We start from the raw sequence: 20,153 nt of genomic DNA, 5'->3' as shown, positions 1-20,153 counted from the left end.
TTACCCATCACCTATCTTTTCAATGAGACTTGTAAGCTTATACACCAACTCAAGTCTCATTAGACCATGCATATAGTTAGATAGGAAGGATTAAGTCGACTTGTAGGTGTTGTATAATCTAATCGATTCGGCTTCGGGACCCAAACCTTCTTTGGGATTGTAAGCTTATACACCAACTCGATCCCATCACAATAATAATTGCTTGCTTATAACTTGAGAATATGTTTGTATGATCAACTCCCATGAATCCCCTATGAACCCATGACACCCTAGTGCTTTTAATAAATTGTTTACATCTCATTTTAATCACCTTGCTTGTTTTTATTACTTTGCTTTCATATTGTTAATTAGTTTAGTTGATCTCCTATCTCAACCCAAATTGTGACACCCTAAGACACAATCATTTACAATTGAAAATCCTACATCAATACCCGTCCCTTGGGATCCAAACTTTACTTGCCTCTTCACTAAGAGTAGTTTTTGAAGTTATAAATATTGTTTTGGTTATGAAGTTTTTGACGACGAGTTTTAAATCCTCACACCAAAAAATGGCGCCGTTGCCGGGGACGGTGTTAACTTGATTTGATTTTCATTAATTGTTTATAGTTGTGTCTTTCTTTACCTTGGGGAAGTCAATCTCCTCAAGGTTTTTCTAATTGTTTTCGAGTTGTTTGATATTTTGCATGTCTAGGAGATCACAAGGTAACTTGTTACCCATTGATCTTGAAATTGAAAGAACTTTGACCAACAATAGAAGACTTTCTAGAGGTACTTTGAGAGGTATTGGAGAAATTGTGAACAATCAACCAAATAAAATTGCGTTTACCAACCCTTTTGCAAGAGAAGGAGAGGATAACCCAATACAAAAACGACCACAAAATCAACCCACAATGCCTGAATTCTCATCACCACAACATTTAACCGGTAATTTCATTGCCAAATCCACATTCATACAATTAGTTGAGAGAAGTCAATTTGGAGGGATGCTTAGTGAAGACCCTCACTCACATATGGAGACTTTTTGTGACTATTGTGATGCGATTTCTCAAACTGGAGTTACTCAAGACCAAATCCGATGGGTCTTATTTCCTTTTTCTTTGATTGGTACCGCGAAACAATGGTTGAAAAGCCTAGACAAGGCTATTCCTGGTATTGATTCTTGGAAGAAATTGGCACTTGCTTTCTACAAGAAATTCTATCCTCCGGAAAAGACTAACATGTCGAGAGCCCAAATCACCGGGTTCAAACAAAGGTATGAGGAATTTTTGTACGAAGCATGGGAGAGATTCAAGGACACTTGTCGTTCTTGTCCACACCATGGACTTAGCGAGTGGTTCCTTGTACAACAATTTTGGAATGGTCTATATGAAGACTCCCGAAACATTCTCAATATGGGATCCAATGGTATGTTCACCGAAGTTGATGACAATAAAACATGGAAAAAAATTGAAGAAATGGCGGTCCAGAACTCGCAATATAGTAGACCTGGGAAGGCTACTAGAGGAGGAAAGCATGAGGTGGACTTCATTACTCAATTGGGTGCTCAACTAAGTGCTCATATTGACGCCATTAATTTGAAGTTTGAGAAGGCCATGGTTAAACTTGAAGAGGCCTCCAAATCACCCAAGTAACATGTTAATGCTATGGTGGCATCATCATCAATTCCAAGTGGAATATGTGAGAGTTGTGGAACTTTGGGACATGACCAAAGTGAATGTAGGGGAACAAGTGAACAAGTGAATGCTTTCCAAGCATACAATAATGGCACCCCTTATTCAAACTATTACAATGAGAACACCAAATTCCACCCCAATCTTTCATAGAAAAGTCAAAATATTCAAAACCCTCAACCAACATTCACCCCACCTCCAATGAGAAATCAAGCTCAAAGACCCTTTTACAACCAAAACCAAGGTTATCAAAATCAACCCTCTTACAATCAACCCAATGGCCAAGGCTTTGATGTTCAAAAAGCGGTCCTCCAAATGCAAAAGAATCAGCAAGAATTTTTCACTCAAATGCAAAAGGATAGCCAAGCAAAATATATCACCATCAATAACATACTAGCTCACACAAAGATGTTGGAGACACAAATGTCTCAATTAGCATCTTCTAGCTCTCAAAGACAAAAGGGGCAATTACCACCTCAAGGTAATCCCCCAAGACATGAGTCGGTGAGTACCATCCATTTGAGGAGTGGTACAAGGTATGAAGGGCCGAAGAGGCCCATTGATGAAGATGTTGTGAAGGCTGGTGACAAGGAAAGAGTTCAAAACTCTAAGGAAGAAGAACCCACCCCCATTCAAGAAGTTTCAAAGAAGAATAATGAAGAGAAGGCTAAGGAGAAAGAGCCTATCATGATTAGACTTCCATTTTCAATTCACCAAGCTAAGCCTAAGTTCGATGAACAACTTGGAAAATTCATGGAGATTGTGAAGAACTTGGAAGTCTCAATTCCATTTACGGAATTAATTAATCATGTTCCGGCCTATGCGAAATACATGAAAAATATTCTCACAAAGAAGAAATCCATCCGGAAGCTAGAGACTATTGCATTCACTAAAGTGAGTAGTGCCATCCTACAAGGAAGTTCACCTCCAAAACTCAAGGATTCGGGAAGTTTCTCTATTTCATGCACCATTGGCGACACTACAATCAACAAAGCTTTATGTGACCTTGGGGCAAGTGTGAGTGTCATGCCATACTCGGTGTGCAAAAGGCTAGGAATGGGAGAACTCAAGTGCATTAATATCACACCTCAAATGGCAGATCAATCAACGAATACACCTTTAGGGGTATGGGAGGATGTGCCGGTAAGAATTGGCAAGTTCTTCATCCCAGTGGACTTTGTTATTGTTGACATGGAGGAAGACTCCAACATTCCTATCGTTTTAGGAAGACCATTATTACATACCGCGGGAGCGGTGATTGATGTAAAACATGGAGAGCTTACACTTGAAGTGGGAGATGAAACAATCACTTTTAACCTTGACAAGACAATGAGAGCTCCCCGCTTACATGATCCATGTTTCATGATCGATCATTATAGCCGAGAAAGTGATAGGAAGAAGTTCGCATCTCAATGCAAAGAACAAGCTATGGGTAAAGAATCACCACCCATATGGAATAAGAAAGAAGATAATATTCAAGATGCTCCGTCCAAAGAGCAAGGAATTTGAAACAAGAATGAGGGCTTGAATAGCTCCCCACCACTCATGACAAGTAATGAAGAAGGCCTCATTGGCCATGATAACAAGAAAGAGGAGTTGTTTCCATCAACTCATGATACTATAGGGAAGCAAGCTAGTGAAGTATGTGGTCTATGGGATGATGAATTCGATGGGTTAGTCAATCCCTACATTGGCAATGCTATGGACAAGGACTTTGGTGACCATTTTGACTCAAGTCACCACCATGAAGAATACAATGTGCAAAGGTCTATTGAAGATCTTTATAACGACAATGAACAAGCCTTCGACTACTTCTACAAGGTGTTGAGCAACATCAATAACACCTTGACTATGCCCCCTTGACATCTCATCTCAAGAGTGAGAGTTTGGTGGAGTCCTCCCTAAACCACCATTTGTAAATATTCTAACCCCTTAACTTGCATTTAATTCTTATATTGCATTTTTGTCAATTTTGGATTTATATTTTTATGCTTTGATCAAGATTATCATTTTGAGAGAAAGTGAGGGAGGAACTCAAATGTTTCTTGATGTGTAGTGATTTGACTTAGTGTGGGGATAGCAATTGTCTAGGCTATCCGAGCCTTCGTACTGCACCCACAATGAAGACCAAAGGAATGAAGAAAAAAAAACGACTTGGGATATGAAAATACCCACGGGTGGAACTGAACCCGTGAGGTTCATGAGCAAATCCGAGCGTCTCAAGGATATCCCGTTCGTCTGGGATGAAAATCCGAGCGTCCTGACATAACGACGCTCGTCCTGGCAGAGCTGAAAAGAAAATATTGCTACTGACTAAAATCCGAGCGTCTCCTCAAGAACCCGCTCATCTCAGTACAAAGACGCTCGTCTCAGTGAGAATCCGCTCGTCCTGGTTACATCAAAATTTGGGATTTCACTCTAACTAAAGATCCGAGCGTCACCATAAGAAGACGCTCGTCTCAAGCCAGAATCCGCTCGTCTCCTCCTGAAGACGCTCGTCTCAGCACGGGTTTCATTTTCTAAGGCTGACTGAGCTATAATCCGAGCGTCCCGTGCCTAAGACGCTCGTCTTCCTCTGCTGAAATTCAAAAATACGGGATTTAAAACTCCCTTTCCCATTTCATTTCATTCATACAAAACACAAACACACCTTCAAAACCCTCAACCCCTCCATCCATAAAATCAATTTCCTCAATCAAATTCACCCAAATCAATTCCAAACTTCCTCAAAACTCAACTAAATTACTCCTTTGTCAACAAAAAGCCATTAAAACATCCAAATCCTCAAAAATTGAATCGATTTTCTAGGGCTAAAGGCAAAATTCGAAGATCCTAAATCGATTTGGGATTCATTGAAGCTTGAGGATACTAGAAGAATTCAAGCAAATCATTGGTTGTTGATACATACAAGGAGAAGAACAATGGCTAGGACTAAAGGTGGAAACAAGGCACCTACAAAATCAAATCTTTCAAAGAGGCAATAAGCTCTTCAAGCCTCCAAAGCTTTGGTGGTTCAACAAGCAAGAGTGAAAATTCAAGGAACTCCTCTTCCTATGGTGGGAGCTACTACTTCTATCCCAGTTATTGAGCAATTACATGAATATCCAGAGATAACTTTCACATCCGATTCTCATAGGAAAAATTTTATGTCTCTTGCTAAGAAATCGATTTTGCCCACCAAGTTTATTTGCCAAGATGCTTTGACCAAATTGGGTGTCCTTGAAAGGACCAAGAACTTCTTTGAGTCTATGGGGTTGCTTACATTGTTTGATATGCAAGAATTGACCTACCCCTCCCTCACCTTGGAACTTCTAAGTTCATTTAAAGTCACAAAGGTGGAGACTCGAAGGAATATTGAATTCCGCCTTGAGAATGTGGATCAAAATATGTCCTTTAATGAGTTTGGAAAGGTGTTCGGTCTTGATAATGACTCGACCTATGTGAAGACCTTCAAAATATGATCCCGCCACTTTGTGGAAAGCTATCATCGGAAGAAAATTCGAATCATACCATGAGTATCGTGCCCTTTATGTTCACTATCCGGGCATAAGGGTATGGCACAAGGTTGTGGGAAATACTCTTATTGCTAGGAAGGGGACTAATTATTTCACCGAACGTGATTTCATCTATCTTGAGTCGACCTTGAATGTCGATAAGAAGTTCACCCAGAAATACAATATTCTTCAACTCTTAATCAAAAGGTGGCTTACGATCGACCATGGCAAAGAAGGTGCGGCCTTTATAGTAAATGGGGGATTGGTAACATGGTTGGTAAAGCACTTCAACCGGGATTTCAATAAAGATGGGACTTACAAGCCGGTTAAGGGAGGCCACCTCATTGATCTAGCCACTATGGTTCACAAATTCCATTGGGTCAAGAATGACAACCTTGACAACAAATTTGAGTGGCTTACAAAAGATGCCAAGTCCTTCATTCTACCAAACAAGATTTGCCGACTCAATGTCCGAAGTACAAACTACCTTCTCCCACTCTTCGGTGAAGCCGAGATAATCATACAACAACAAAGGGAATTCAATGCCGAATCCTCTTCCTCCGCTATTGTAACTCCACCTTACCCGTTCACCTACCAAGAATTCCGACCCGAAAGTGTTGCGGTAGGTAACGATTACTTGACTCAATTAATGCAACACATGCATAAGCAAGCTTATGAAGACCGAGTCATTGCCTATAGAGCTCAATATCCGCCCCTCTTACACCTAGCTAGGCAAGGACTTCTTGACCCATCATGTCCTTTGCCTAGTTGGGCGGATAGGGAAGTATTCTTTTCTAATGCTCCTAGGAATTCTATCATGGGTGGTGAGGAGATTGTTGTTGAGAGTGGTGAAGAAGAAGAGGGAAGTGAGGAAAAAGAGGATCAAAGTTCAAGTGATGATGGTGAAGCCTCCGGGTCCATGGAGGTAGATGATGATGATACTAGTGAGGAAGTAGATGATGATGATGACGATGGAAGTGATGTCGCCATAGGCGACAATTGAGGATTAGCAAGCTTTTTGGAGGATGCCATAATCCATTGTGAGTTTCCTACACCTCCTTTAGCTTTGTTCATTTCTCTTGTTTTTAAATTTTTATCTTGATCATGTGTTTGAGTCCTACCAACACTCAAAGGACTCCCACCTCGGTCCCATTGAGGTGTCTTTTATTGTTCCCACCATGTAAAATCAAAAATGACAAAACTAGTTTCATGCATAGCATTCTTGTGTATGAACTTTCCCATTATGACATTAGTAATAGTGTCTCATTTGGTTTGGGGAAGTTCAAGCATAAGCATTGGGAGTTAATTCAAATTGTGCTCTCCAACCAAACAAATTCATGCATCATATAGTATAGTTTAGAATGCATTCACTTGTTTATATATCATATAGTTTGCATTTAGTGTAGAAATCATGCATTCTCATATAGCTTGCATAATTTTCTATCGTATTGGCCATTGAGGACAATGCCCATACTAGTGTGGGGATGAGAAATTCTAACATGACTTTTAAAACAAAAATGATAAAAATTGAAATTTTTTGAAAAATACAAAAACATATCTTTTTATTCCATAAATCATAAAAACCGTAAAAATTTGAAAAATTGAAAAACCCAAAAACATGTTCACTTCCTTTATAGTGTTTGTATATATTGTGTGTTTGTCTACCCTTTTTCACATTGATCGACTACGCCACATCCGAGACATGAGGATATTGAAGACCGCATGGTATGATCTTTCCAATCTCCTTTTTCCTCTTTATGTTAATGACTATGTGGCTTTATTTTGATTGATGCGGTATGAACAATGTGATTATAGGATTGCATTTAGATTATTTGGCATACTAGTTGGTAGAAGCATATGCATTAGTTTGTATAAATGCTAGTTGCATCATGGCATATAGTTGCATTTAGAAAATTTTTGTGAAAACATCTATTTGGGAAGCTTGACAAGTGTATATAAGGCCCTTGTAGATACTTTTTCTTCTTAAGACTTTGCTCATTAGAATGCTTGTAAAACACCCTTGGACGTGTCATGCTAGTATCCTTGACCCACGGATTAAGGCCTAGTCAAGAGTACCTTGTGGTGTGATAACTCCTTGGCCACCGTTTATTCCAAGGTGACCCTTGAAACCATGCAACCATCATCCATATTCTACCACATTTTTGTCATCAAGAAGGGAACGGGCACAAAAATTGTTCAAATTTGAGTTCAAGCATTGAAATGAAAGTAAAAAACGTTTGCAATTGCATCAAAAGAAAAGAGGAGTAACAAAAATGAAAACTCCTATGCTTCAAATATAAGCACCCTCACTACAAATGGGGTGACTTTGAAAATGTTCAAAAGAAAATGCAAAAAGTTAAAAGTTGTCAAGTATTGAAATGCCAAACATCAAAAGAAATGGCAAAAAGAAAGTGTTCTCAAATGTCAAATGCCATAATAAATTGGGGGGAGAAACAACAACAAAAGCAAACTCCCATATGAAACTCAAATACAAATGATCCCTTTATTCATCGAATCCACTTTTGTGCATGGTAGAGAGAGGACGACCCTTCTTCTGTCTAGGCAAGAAGGGGAATTCCGCGATCCTCCAGTGTTTCTAACACCATAGGGAGCCTACTCTTGACGAAAGCATTTAACGATTGAGGACAAAGGTACCCTAACTTGACACAACTTGGAGATGATTTATTGGTATCCTTCTAGGCTTAGTAGTTTGAAGAAACCATATCTATGAAGGAGTGTGTACCCTTAGATTGCTTCCCTTCTAGATAATTTCCGCCACTTAGATGAGGAAAGTGGCTATTCATTTTTGTAGATGCATGCATTACTTGTTTTTGTGTTCTTAATGCTTGGATGTATCGCCATTTTGGCAAGCCCCACCTTGCCTTGCAAGAAGGCACCCTACCTTATGGATGTCTTGTAGTGAGTTGAAGGGGCGGAGTGAGACCCGCTAATTGTCTCACATCCGCTATATTAGTAGGATAGTTTAAATAAGGGTCCTAGTTTTTGTCACCTCTTTACTCGGGACGAGCAAAGGTTCTGGGGATGTTTGATGTGACTCATATTTGAGCACATTTAGTCCCCGAATTTACCTCATTCCTATGCTTTATAGTGCATAATTGGGTCATTTACTATCTTTAGTTTCCCATTTTGCATACTCTTTGAGGATTGTCGCTTTTAGTAGGAAAGAAGTGATAGCCTTGCATTTTCATGGCAAAATGGAGCTAAATGGATCGCATCTAATGACCAAACATCAAGGAGAAGACAATACTAGATGGCCTATGTAGATAATAAAGTAGATTGGGCAATGATGAAAGGATCCTTGCATCCTCAACAAGATCCCCGCGGATTGTTGAGGAACGAAGAGAAAAGAAGATGTCTGACCCAGGATCCGAGCGGATTGCCACCAATCCGGGCGTCTCCCAGCACCACCATCCGAGCGTCTTCCAACCAAGACGCTCGTCTTGAAGCCAAAGGATCCGAGCGTCTCCTCCATGATCCGCTCGTATCACACTCCAGAGAGCCCGTGCCTATTCTCAAGACGCTCATCCTGTGCCAAGACTAGCAAAACGGAAATGCTCATTTCCTTGGAGAGGAGCATTTCCTCAACTTTTCGTAAGGACTTAATAGTCATTTAAGCCCTTAGTAACCCTAATCCTTATACCTAATCTTTAGTATAAATACCCCTTTGTACTACCTAGATTATCATCAAGTTGTAATGAAGTTGTAATACTCTCTTAATCAAGTTCTAATCATTTTTTAATCTTGTAATCAACTTTTAATCTAGTCTTAATAAAAATCTCAATACTTAATCTTTCCTTAATTTCTCTATTGTTATTCATTTATTTTGGGTAATTAGAAGATTATTTGGGTTTATTTGGAGGATTGACAACCTTCCATCAATCATCAAGTACTTCTATTATTCTTTGCTTTATTATTTGGAATCATCTTCATAGGTATAATTCTCTCTGAACCTTGTTTAATTATTGTTAATCATTTTTATTTATTCATCATGTTTTGCCTTGCTAGTATGATTGACAACCTTGTTAGCATGTTAAACTTGATAATGAGTGAGTAGTTTCCTTAATTAGGGTTAATGGAGAATTAGAGGAACCAATATGGGGATTGATTCATGCCTAATCTAGTATGTTCACATAATTTATTTGCTTGCTTGTTGTGATTTCAACGTATGCACATGTTATGTTTGATTAAATGCGACCCTATGAATCCTTGCATTTTTTACCCATCACCTATCTTTTCAATGAGATTTGTAAGCTTATACACCAACTCGAGTCTCATTAGACCATGCATATAGTTGGATAGGAAGGATTAAGTCGACTTGTAGGCGTTGTACAATCTAATCGATTCGGCTCTGGGACCCAAACCTTCTTAGGGATTGTAAGCTTATACACCAACTTGATCCCATCACAACAATAATTGCTTGCTTATAACTTGAGAATATGTTTGTGTGATCAAGTCCCATGAATCCCCTATGAACCCATGACACCCTAGTACTTTTAATCAATTATTTACATCTCATTTTAATCACCTTGCTTGTTTTTATTACTTTGCTTTCATATTGTTAATTAGTTTAGTTGATCTCCTATCTCAACCCAAATTGTGACACCCTAAGACACAATCATTACAATTGAAAATCCTACATCAATACCTGTCCCTTGGGATCCGACCTTTACTTGCCTCTTTACTAAGAGTAGTTTGTGAAGTTATAAATATTGTTTTGGTTAGGAAGCTTTTGACGACGGGTTTTAAATCCTCACAGCATCGGAAACCAACTCCTAGTATGGCCTCCTAATCTAGTTAATCTAATTAACTATTACAACTTCGGAAACCAACTCCTTGGTCCTTGAACTTTATTGGAACGCCTTCCAATCTAGCTTGGTCTGTTGGAAACTCCGGTCTTCATCGGAACTCCTTTCCGAAAGGCACCGTCTTTAGGACCCCGCCGGTATTCGTAATAAATAATTACAAGTATAAAAATGAATTACATAGCAATTCCTATTATACATTTGTAAAATAAAAATAAAAATAAATCTATTAATATTACAAAACAGCGATACGAGATCGCAAATAATTACAAACCAAATCGGTATTCCCTTACATTACGGGAATACCAATTAAACTAACAAAGCCATACTAGACAAATTACATTAATTAATTACATAAATCTAAATGACATTCATTTAAAAAAAATGCAGAATAAAATCATATTTTAACATGCCCTAAAATGCAAAATCGCCCTATAAACCATCATATTGATATCAAGCTCGTAATTTTGGTTAATTAAGCGATTTTTAACCATTAAAAATCACAAATTAGTACTTAAAATAAATTTAAGCACAAGATTACTTTCCAACCTGTTTTGATACTCAAATATTAGTCTTTACTAATTTCTTGATTTCATAACCTTTTATGAAAAATTGTTAATTAAAACATATTTAATAATAACTTTTATGAAATAAATCCAAACAAAATAATAAAATTATGAAAATTTTAAAAATAAAAATTTTGTTTATACTGGAACATTTCTAGGAACTCAAAATTTCAAAATATTTGTCCAAAAATTTATTTTGTATCAAATACACAATTTTAAACACGATTTTCGCAACTTTATGATATAATTATAAATTAAATACAAAAATTCGAAAAATTAACAACTCAAAAATTCTAATATTCTGGAACATTTTTCAGAACCTGAAAATGTAAAAAATTTTACCAAAAAAATTCGTTTAAAATTTGATAAAATTACGGTTACATATTATCGATTTTATCACATAAAAACCAATAAACATGCAAAAATTAATCAAATTAATTTTTTAAGTTTCATAAAATGTATACTACATTAAAGTAACCTTATATAAATTTATCATACCAAAAATTATATTTTAACAATATTTAACCAATATAATCAAATTTTACTAATATTTAACTATTAAAAATCAATAATCATGCAAAATTAATCTAATTAATTTTATAATTTTTTTACTTACTCTAAGTAATCTATGCATATGAGAATATATTAAAATTTCATGGCCAGAATTAACATACAAATATTTTTAGTTAACTATTAACCAATTTTATGCATATTAAGACGGTCGTAAGACGGAAAAATCTATTAATTAGCAATAAAATTCCATAATTAACCAAATTTGATGAAAACCATTTTTAGGTCAGAATCTATACATGTAACCAAAAATTTTCGTGCTAAACAAATTTTACACAAAAATTACGATTTTATAAAGTCATCTTATAACTCGATAAAATGGTCGAAAATCAACATGCATGCAACGACTGAGCTCTGATACCACTTGTTTGTGCTAGACTCCTAATTAGACTATCTAATTAGTAACTAAATTACATGTTAATTTAGTTTAAACATGATCTAGTTACATGCAAGAGATTATAATGACATAAAAATGAGTAAAAAAATGAATTTTCCTTACATTGCTTGAGTGGAAAATATGGGCACAACAAAGGACTCCTCCTTTGTTGTTCTTGAGCTAAAACTAGTATGGAAGATCCTCCTTCTCCTTAGTACTCATAGTAGATACCTCCTATGGTTGCATCCAAGACTTTACCCCAAATTACTACCAGTCTCAAGATCTAGTTAATTACTAAAAGCTATCCTTGAATTATACTATAAATATTACTACACTAGTAATACTTGGTGTATAATATTTATGTGAAATTTTTTTTGTTGAAAACTGATCAACATTTGATCGATTATGATGGTAATTAATGAAGGAAATATAAGAACAACAAGTTTGTTCTTTTCCCTTATATTACACCACAAATTCTTATTGAAGACGGACACTATCCGTCACAAGCTGAAAACGGATAGTGTCCCTCTCACAAAATACAAATGGATAGCGCAAGTGGAGGGAAATGGATATCCCCACTTGCCCTACCATTTGCATTTTATGAGAGGGCCACTATCCGTCTTTAACTTATGACGGATAGTGGCCGTCTTCAATGAGACGGACTGTACTTACACGACCAAAAGGAGCATCAAGAGGGAATTTTTGGTCTTATGTAGTCCACCTCTAAAATGACTCTATAAAGGTGTATATATACTAATGCAAATGTGTATAAATGAGGATATTTGCATGTGCTAAAAGGTAGAAAGTTGGCAAAATATTATGAGTCTTACACACAATTACAACCGGCCAAACAAGATTCATATGGGTCTTATTTTGACTTTTGACATTTGTTCCACAAATACTTTTTTTTTGATGACGAGGGGGTTGAGTCCCCCCCGGGCCCATGCATTCCCGCACCACCACATGGACCATGTAAGCCACCCCCTTCGGGGGCTGCAGTGGCCAAGGGATCATCGCCCTAGCTGGTAGTCGAACCTGGGACCTCTCAACTCCTGCATTTCTGCAAGTTTCAAGGTTTAACCCAGCTACCACTGGACTAACACCACTTGGTTATTCCACAAATACTTATAAGTCATATAATTAATTATCCTATATAATTAAATATTAATTTGATCATTTAACATTTAAATAATACAAATTAATGAATAATATACACGTAACTTTTAAGTGATATTTGACCATTTTAAAATGTGTCTCATAAAATCCAATTAGCTAATTTTACAAATCCTTGTAAATATAGTTAGCTAATTATCTCCGCCTCATAATATATACACACACCGTATTAATTTAGTAAATTAACTATTAATTACTATATTCCACTTTAACATTTATTACTCGATTATCAAATAATTGAATAATAATTACCTTTGGCCCGAGTTCTTAACTTGTCATCAAATATATAATTCACTTGACTTATAAAAGTCAATACACATAAGGGACTAATTAATCATATCTCATATAAATAATTAGTGTATCTATTGGGGTTATGTCCTATAGGTGTGACCGTAAGGGATCAGCTGACCACCGCCGTCATACGACAGTAACGTCAAACCCTAGTCGGCCAATCGTTACCGATGTACGATGATCAACTGATGAGTATTAATAATAAATATCCTGGTTATATTCCTTTAATGAGATTTATTATGTAAACGCACTATTGTGGAGGACACTCACTCCAACATCTAAATCATTACCTACTGAAATTCTTTTCATCACACCTTATTATGATATCATTTCTCAAAAAAATTACTTATGAATGGATGCCATACTACTGTGACTGCGGTAAGAAACTGGGACACACTAAGGATTTTTACAGGCTTAATAAGAATAATAAAATCACTGAGAAGCGGAAGGGGACCTATAAACCTGTTATTAAACCTGCTGTCACTCCTACCCCAGCTATAGTGGCCTCAGAATGCTGTGAGCTAGGTCCAAATCCCCCTGGAGGAGAGGTCCAGAGTGAGATTAGTGGACTGCATAAGAGCTCAGAATACTTTGAGTTAAGCTCTTCTTCAGTCACTATCTCAGCTTTGCCTCCATCTAGGAGTGATAAGGGCTCAAGAAGCCATAAGCTAGGGCCTAACACACCTGGAGGAAAGGAGGTTGACACTGGTGTGAAGTGCCTCTTTAAGGCCAAAAGGGCTTCCTATTCCAATGGCATTGAAGTTTTACTTGTTGCTGCTGATATGGTGGTTTCTACTGGGGAGGGAGAACCTCCTGATAAAAACCATATATCCACATGAAAATCTCCACCTGGAATATTAGGGGATTTAATGATCCCCTAAAGCACCAAGAGGTGAGGAACTTCTTGGTTAGAAATAAGTTGCATATCTTTGGAGTTTTGGAAACACATGTCAAGGAACATAATGCTAGTGTTATATTTAAGAAATTTCCCAATTATAAAATTACTACCAACTAAAAGGCTCACTATAATGGCAGGATTTGGGTATTTTGGAATCCCAAAACTATTACTATGGTTACTACCTCTACTCATGCTCAGGTTATTCATTGTGAAATACTTCACAATGCTACAAACCAGCGTTTGGATATCTCAATTATCTATGGTTGCAACACTGCTGTAGGTAGAGAATCACTATGGACTGAACTTCTTAGGATCTTGTAGATACCTCAGTTCTACACCTCCCGCCAAATACCCGGTGATGATTGGGCCGCATGTTTGGTACACGAAACGATTTATGACAGTTCGTAAGTTTATGGTCAATAGCTCAAATACATATGTCTATCCCTTGGTTGTCATCTACGCGCCGATACGGTCGTTTTGTCAGTAATTAGAGTTTATTTGGAGTCCGGGTCAAAAACCGCTTCGTTTTCTAATAAACTGTTTTAAAATGCCGAGTCGAAATGTTCCAGAATGTTCCAGATATTTATTCCATAAAATCAATTTTTAATCTTTTGGCAAGATATATCCCGAAAATTTTATGATAAAGAATAAGGAAGTCGAGATCTACCGCAATTCCATAAAACAAACACGGAAAATCTTTCTTCCGTAGGAGGAAACCTCCAGGGAAAGGACGCAGCACCCGCTGCGCCTCTTTGAAGGATCGCAGCGGCTGGTACGCCTCTTCCCCAGCTCTTTTCTGCTTCAAATCTTTTCGAGATTTATTTCTAAAGTTTTACTTTAACCCTAATTCCTCCGTGTGTTTAGTATAAATAAGAGCCTTCGTTTCTCATATTTCCCACGCGAGTGTCCGCCCTTCTCTTCTCCCTTTGTATTCTAAGACCGTGCTCTAAGCTTATTGACATCTACGTGCTTGATCAAATCGACCACGTAAGCTCAGATCCTTCTGAGTATCAGTTTTGTTGCATGACCGACCAATTTGACCAACTCCACCTCAATCAATTTAATCTAAATCCTCTTGCGAGGGCACTTTCTTCATACATTCGAGTGGAACAATCACTAAAACGTTAACTTAGTTAATCTCGTTTCGTCAAACATGTAAGTCTGAGGGTGTAAATCCCATCTTTTATTATTGTATCTTAAAACCGATTTCTAAAACCCCTTTGTTAACCTATTTTTACAGATTAGCAGAAGACAGACGTCGAGAAGAAACGCAGCAACGGCTGCGCATCTTCAAAGAGTCGTAGCATCTGCTGCGCCTCTTCCTGAGGCTGCCGCAGTTCCTGCCTTTCTTCTTCTTCCTTTGTTCTTTGTTGATCCATCTCTTTTATCCCGTCTTTTCGTCTTTTCTTCTTGTTTCATCCGTATAACAATTTTAATTCCTAATTCCTAATAATATATCGAGTTAAATCCGACTTAAATTCCTTATAATCGATATTTGCGGGTTTTCGTCAATCAAATCAAATACGGATTTTTAGAGATTTGATTTGTTCATATCAAATCTCTGGAATTCGACTTTTGTAAATGTTTCTATCAGTTTATCGCGTTTGTCTAATTCATTAAATAACCTTAATTAATTTGTAGTCTTAATTAATTCATAATTAGTTTTAATTTGTTTTAATACGTTTTAATTCGTCTTTGCCTCTTTTATGACCAAGTTCACATATAAGTAATCTGTTAAATCACTTTCACTCGAGTTAAGTATCGATAATCAATCGTTAAAATCACCAATTAACATTAACAATTCGCAATTCCGGCTTCACATCCAGAACTCACCTCAGGAACAGACGTAGTGACCACTGCGCCCCTTCCAAGAGACGCAGCATTGCTACGCCTGTTCCGGGTTGAGTTCTGTCTCTGAACTTCCGTTCTTTCCTTGACCTAATTCGTTTAGTTTACGTATTAATCGACTATTATTCGTATTATCGCTAGTAATCTGTTTATTTTCTAACCTAATTTATTTTCTCCTTTCTTTTTCTCAAATTATTCGTTTTAATTGTATTTTTGACGTAAATCGACTAAACCCATTGTAATTCATTGTAATTTCATTTATTGTAATTATTTCATTTATTGTAATTATTTTATCTTATTTATCATGGATGATTTATTTACTTATTCTCACATGTAATTAATCTAAACCCTACTTCGATATTAATGAGTGCTAATTATCTGTTCACCGACTTAGTTTAATTCTCACATGCTAGGTTTAAAACGTTGTTTGTTGCATTACATGCATATAATCGACGACATACCAAATATAAACGACTTCCCTAATCATTAGTAGAGGCCGCTATCGAGGCGGGCGGGATTAGGTGTTCATTAAAAGGACTTCTTAATACATACACTCACCCCTTACTCCAGATCTTTGTGAACATCCGTGTTCATTGGCATCCATGAGAGTCATTCTAGACATAGAATGCTAAGGGTAACGAGTTCTTAGTGTTCATGTCACTACTTTGTGTCTTGACATGGCACGAGGTATTCGAACGGTTCCAATTTGCCATAAAAATTGGTGGCGACTCCATAAATGCAAATGCTTGTTCCCAAGCGCCCCCGTGGGCCCATGTCCACAGTTTGGCGACTCCGCTGGGGAGTAAATACACTTACGTGTTGCCAAGGGTGAAACGTGAATAAGGTTAGGGAATAGTTTATATGATACAGTTGTCGGTTTTCGTTACTCGATCTTCTTAGATCATTTTATTCGGCCTTCCTAGGCCCAACCCAACCCATTCGATCAATCGTCCCGTCTGGACGGTCCAAATTCTTATCTGGGCCTAAAGATGGATAGCGATTGACGTCAACCATACCATGATGCTTACTCATGTTTGTATCAAGGGCTTTCACTACTCGAGGAAATGGACTAGGAACCGGCCTTACTCATGTTCGGCGCGGACCTCTCCACAGACCAAGGGTTTGATTGCTCGGTATGACAACCCACCTTTTAAGCCAAAACCCTTCTAAATGCACTCAGCATACCGTTATAATGCGTGTATAAATGCTTGTACCATACGTGATCACCATTTCGTAAACGAAACTATGACGAATTTTTGTAAAATCAAAACCTTTTAAAATGTAAACCCTTTTTTCGAAAATGGTCCAAATTAGCGCAAAATGAGTCAAAACTCTGTCCAAATCTCCCAGTCAAAATTCACGCATCAAAACCCATTTCCAAACCTCACTTCGAGTCAACACTCCTACAACTACACTACAGTTGTTAGGACAAACATTTCCAAACTTTGTCATTTTCAAATCATACTTAACACAAGTGACACACTCCCACTTGACGAGTCAAGTCTTTTCCTTGAGTAAGTGTGCTAGAATGGTCGATCGTGTTTTGATTCGTCGTCGATCTCTTATCTAGTTTCCAAGATGCCTAAAACTAGTACCACAAGTGCCAGCGGTCAACTCTCAAATGGTAATGATCAAATCCTAGCTGCGCTCTCTCGCCTCCAAACAAGCCACGACCAAGCCTATGATCGCCTCAATGCTATCGAAGGCCGAATTGTTGCTGTCGAAACTAGACTCCCTCCTGCACAAGATGATATTCCTAGCGAAGTTGTGCATGATAATCTTCCACCCTTCATTGGGCCACAAAAAATCAACCCTCCAGTAGGTCTTACCGAAGCTGAAAAGCGACTTCAATACCTAGAGGAACAATAAATGTACCTCAAAGGAGATGACATCTATAGGGAAAATAATCGCAAGTATGAGGCTGTGAATGCTCAATTGCCAACCAACTTCAACATGACTGATATCCCGAAGTTCAAAGGGCATGAAAACCCTTTGAACCACATTCGTGCTTTCAAAGACTACATGTCTATCAAAGGCATCAAACCCGAGATGTTCTTAAGGATCTTTCCTTCATCTCTCAATACCATTCCCAAGCAATGGTTCTACTCTTTGGAACATAAGAAGACCGCTACCTGGGACGACGCCACAATTGAATTCACTATACAATACGCGGATAATGCTGAGATTCAAGTCAACATGCGCATTCTCGAGGTTCTTACCCAAAATGAAAAAAGAAGGCTTCACCGACTTCCTAAGTAGGTGGAGAAAGACTAGCACGCAATTAGTTGAATGTCCAGATGAAGAAACCCTTGTGGAGAAATTTGTGGATAACCTGATACCCATTTATGCAAACCACTTGAGGTACCAAAACATAAAAACCTTCAAAGATCTAACTGTGTTAGGGACAAGAATCGAAGATGACATCCGTAAAGGGCTCTTGTCCAAAATGGTAGGTCGTGGATATCAAGGCTTAATGAGTCGTTCTTATGGCTCTACTAGCAAGATTGATGAGGTTAACCTCCTCGAATCATCAAAGAAGAATAACCGCAAAGGAAGTTCACAAACATCGGCGATACCTACTCCAATGCTCTGAAAATATTGATGAAGCAAGGTAAACTCCAACTCATAGGACCTACACCTGACCCAGAAAAGAAGTCTAAGTTCTAGGACGAAAGTGCATACTGCAAATATCATAGAGGTAAAGGGCACGATACAGAGAAATGCTTCAAACTAAAACATGTCCTTCAGGACATGATCGAAGATGGCCGTTTACCTATACCACCTGGAGGTAAGCCTAACAATACTCAGAATCCTCTTGGACAGCTGATGATTTCAGATGAAGAATCCATCTTGGATTGTTCACACCTCATTTCTCCAATCGAAGACGGAATTCATGCATTAGAAAGTGAGGGGAGTTACTCCACCATTTCTCCCACTATCACTGATTTTATTGTATGGGCAAAGAGTGTGAGTAGACAAGTTTCAGAACTAGAAAATGTAGTAGGATCCCTCCGCAATCCAAGCGCCATACCCAAGGAGAGCGTGCCACTAAATCTGTCTCAAAATTCTACAATGCAAGAGGTAGTCGCCGTAGTTGACGGTCTAGTCGACCAAATAATCAGTTTAGAAGCTGAAATCATAAGATTGAGAGATCTTACTAATGTCAACGGAATATGGGCTGATGACGATGAAGATGAATGCCTCACCGAACACTATCTCATCAAGGTTAGTGAGGATATAGTCAAACTAGCGAAGATAAAGATATAGGCCACCTTACTCGCTCAGGGCGTCCATATCAAAATGTTTCTCAAAACAGTCCTATAACTAGTGGTCCGGTTACTAATACCAATGTCATCACACCAAATGATGGCAAAGACACATCTACTGACCATTTTCTAAAGCAATTACAGAAGACAAAGGCTGATATTTCAGTCTGGCAACTAGTGGCGAGTTCATTCCCTCATCGCCAAACTTTACACTACAAGCCTTGGCTAAATTAAATGTGGCACATAACTCTACGCCCGACGACGTAGTCAACTTGGTATTCCAAGATTCAACTAAGCTAAGTAACCTAGTTACTTTCTCAGATGAGGATTTGCCTACCCTCGGCGCCAGTCACAACCTAGCTCTATACATTACCGTCATATGCTTAAAGAAAAACGTGCCAATGACATTGGTAGATGATGGCTCTGCAGTCAATGTCATACCATTGAAAACAACATACAAGTTGGGCATGAAAGAATCAGATTGGACTCCTACTAACCAAGGTGTTCGAGCATACGATGGAATACGGCGCAAAGTGGTAGGACTAGTCAAACTCACTATAGCAACAAGACCGATTGAGCGAAAGGTTAATTTTCAGTTAGTGGATATCGAAGCATCATTCAACATACTTCTGGGAAGGCCATGGATTTATGCTTCCAAAGTAGTAACATCCACCTTGCACCAGAAAATCAAGATCCCACTAGATGGCAAAGTCGTCATGATCACTTCGTCACCTATCAAGGCAGTAATAGAGAAGATGTCAAGCAACCAAGTAGTCACAGATCCAGTATATGAGCTTGGGGGCTTTCATAGCATAAATCTTGTAGAGAGTGAACTGGCACCTCTATACTTCAACCCATACTCCAAATTAGTGGTCAACCACATACTCAAGTCTCAGGGATACTTCCCGGGAATGCCTTTAAATCCTGCCAAGAAGAATACCTTTGCACCTTACAAAGAAGGAAACTCTCAAAGGATACCTTTAGGGTTGGGATACAAACCAAGGAAAGAAGAAGCGTTGGAAATGCTCACTCAGTTTTAGAATCGTAAGAACCATGGAATCCAAATGCGATCTTACCTCCCTACCCTAAATGGATATTTCGTAAGAGAAGGGTGTCAAGAATCCTTCCACGGGTTTCCCGAACCTTGGCACTACAAAAGAATGCAACTAGCCAGAATC

The 20,153-nt window shown here is 38.1% G+C and overlaps 1 non-coding gene across 1 annotated transcript; it reads right to left on the bottom strand.

The window, feature by feature from the left end:
* Positions 1 to 1,217: 1,217 nt before the first annotated feature.
* On the bottom strand, positions 1,218 to 1,324 carry LOC141625619 (small nucleolar RNA R71). The gene has a single exon (XR_012535389.1). It is a non-coding gene; the product is annotated as a small nucleolar RNA R71 (small nucleolar RNA).
* Positions 1,325 to 20,153: the final 18,829 nt, after the last annotated feature.

Source organism: Silene latifolia, chromosome X (assembly GCF_048544455.1).
Source record: "Silene latifolia isolate original U9 population chromosome X, ASM4854445v1, whole genome shotgun sequence".
NCBI lineage: Eukaryota > Viridiplantae > Streptophyta > Magnoliopsida > Caryophyllales > Caryophyllaceae > Silene > Silene latifolia.
This window is presented reverse-complemented; position numbering and strand designations above follow the sequence as displayed.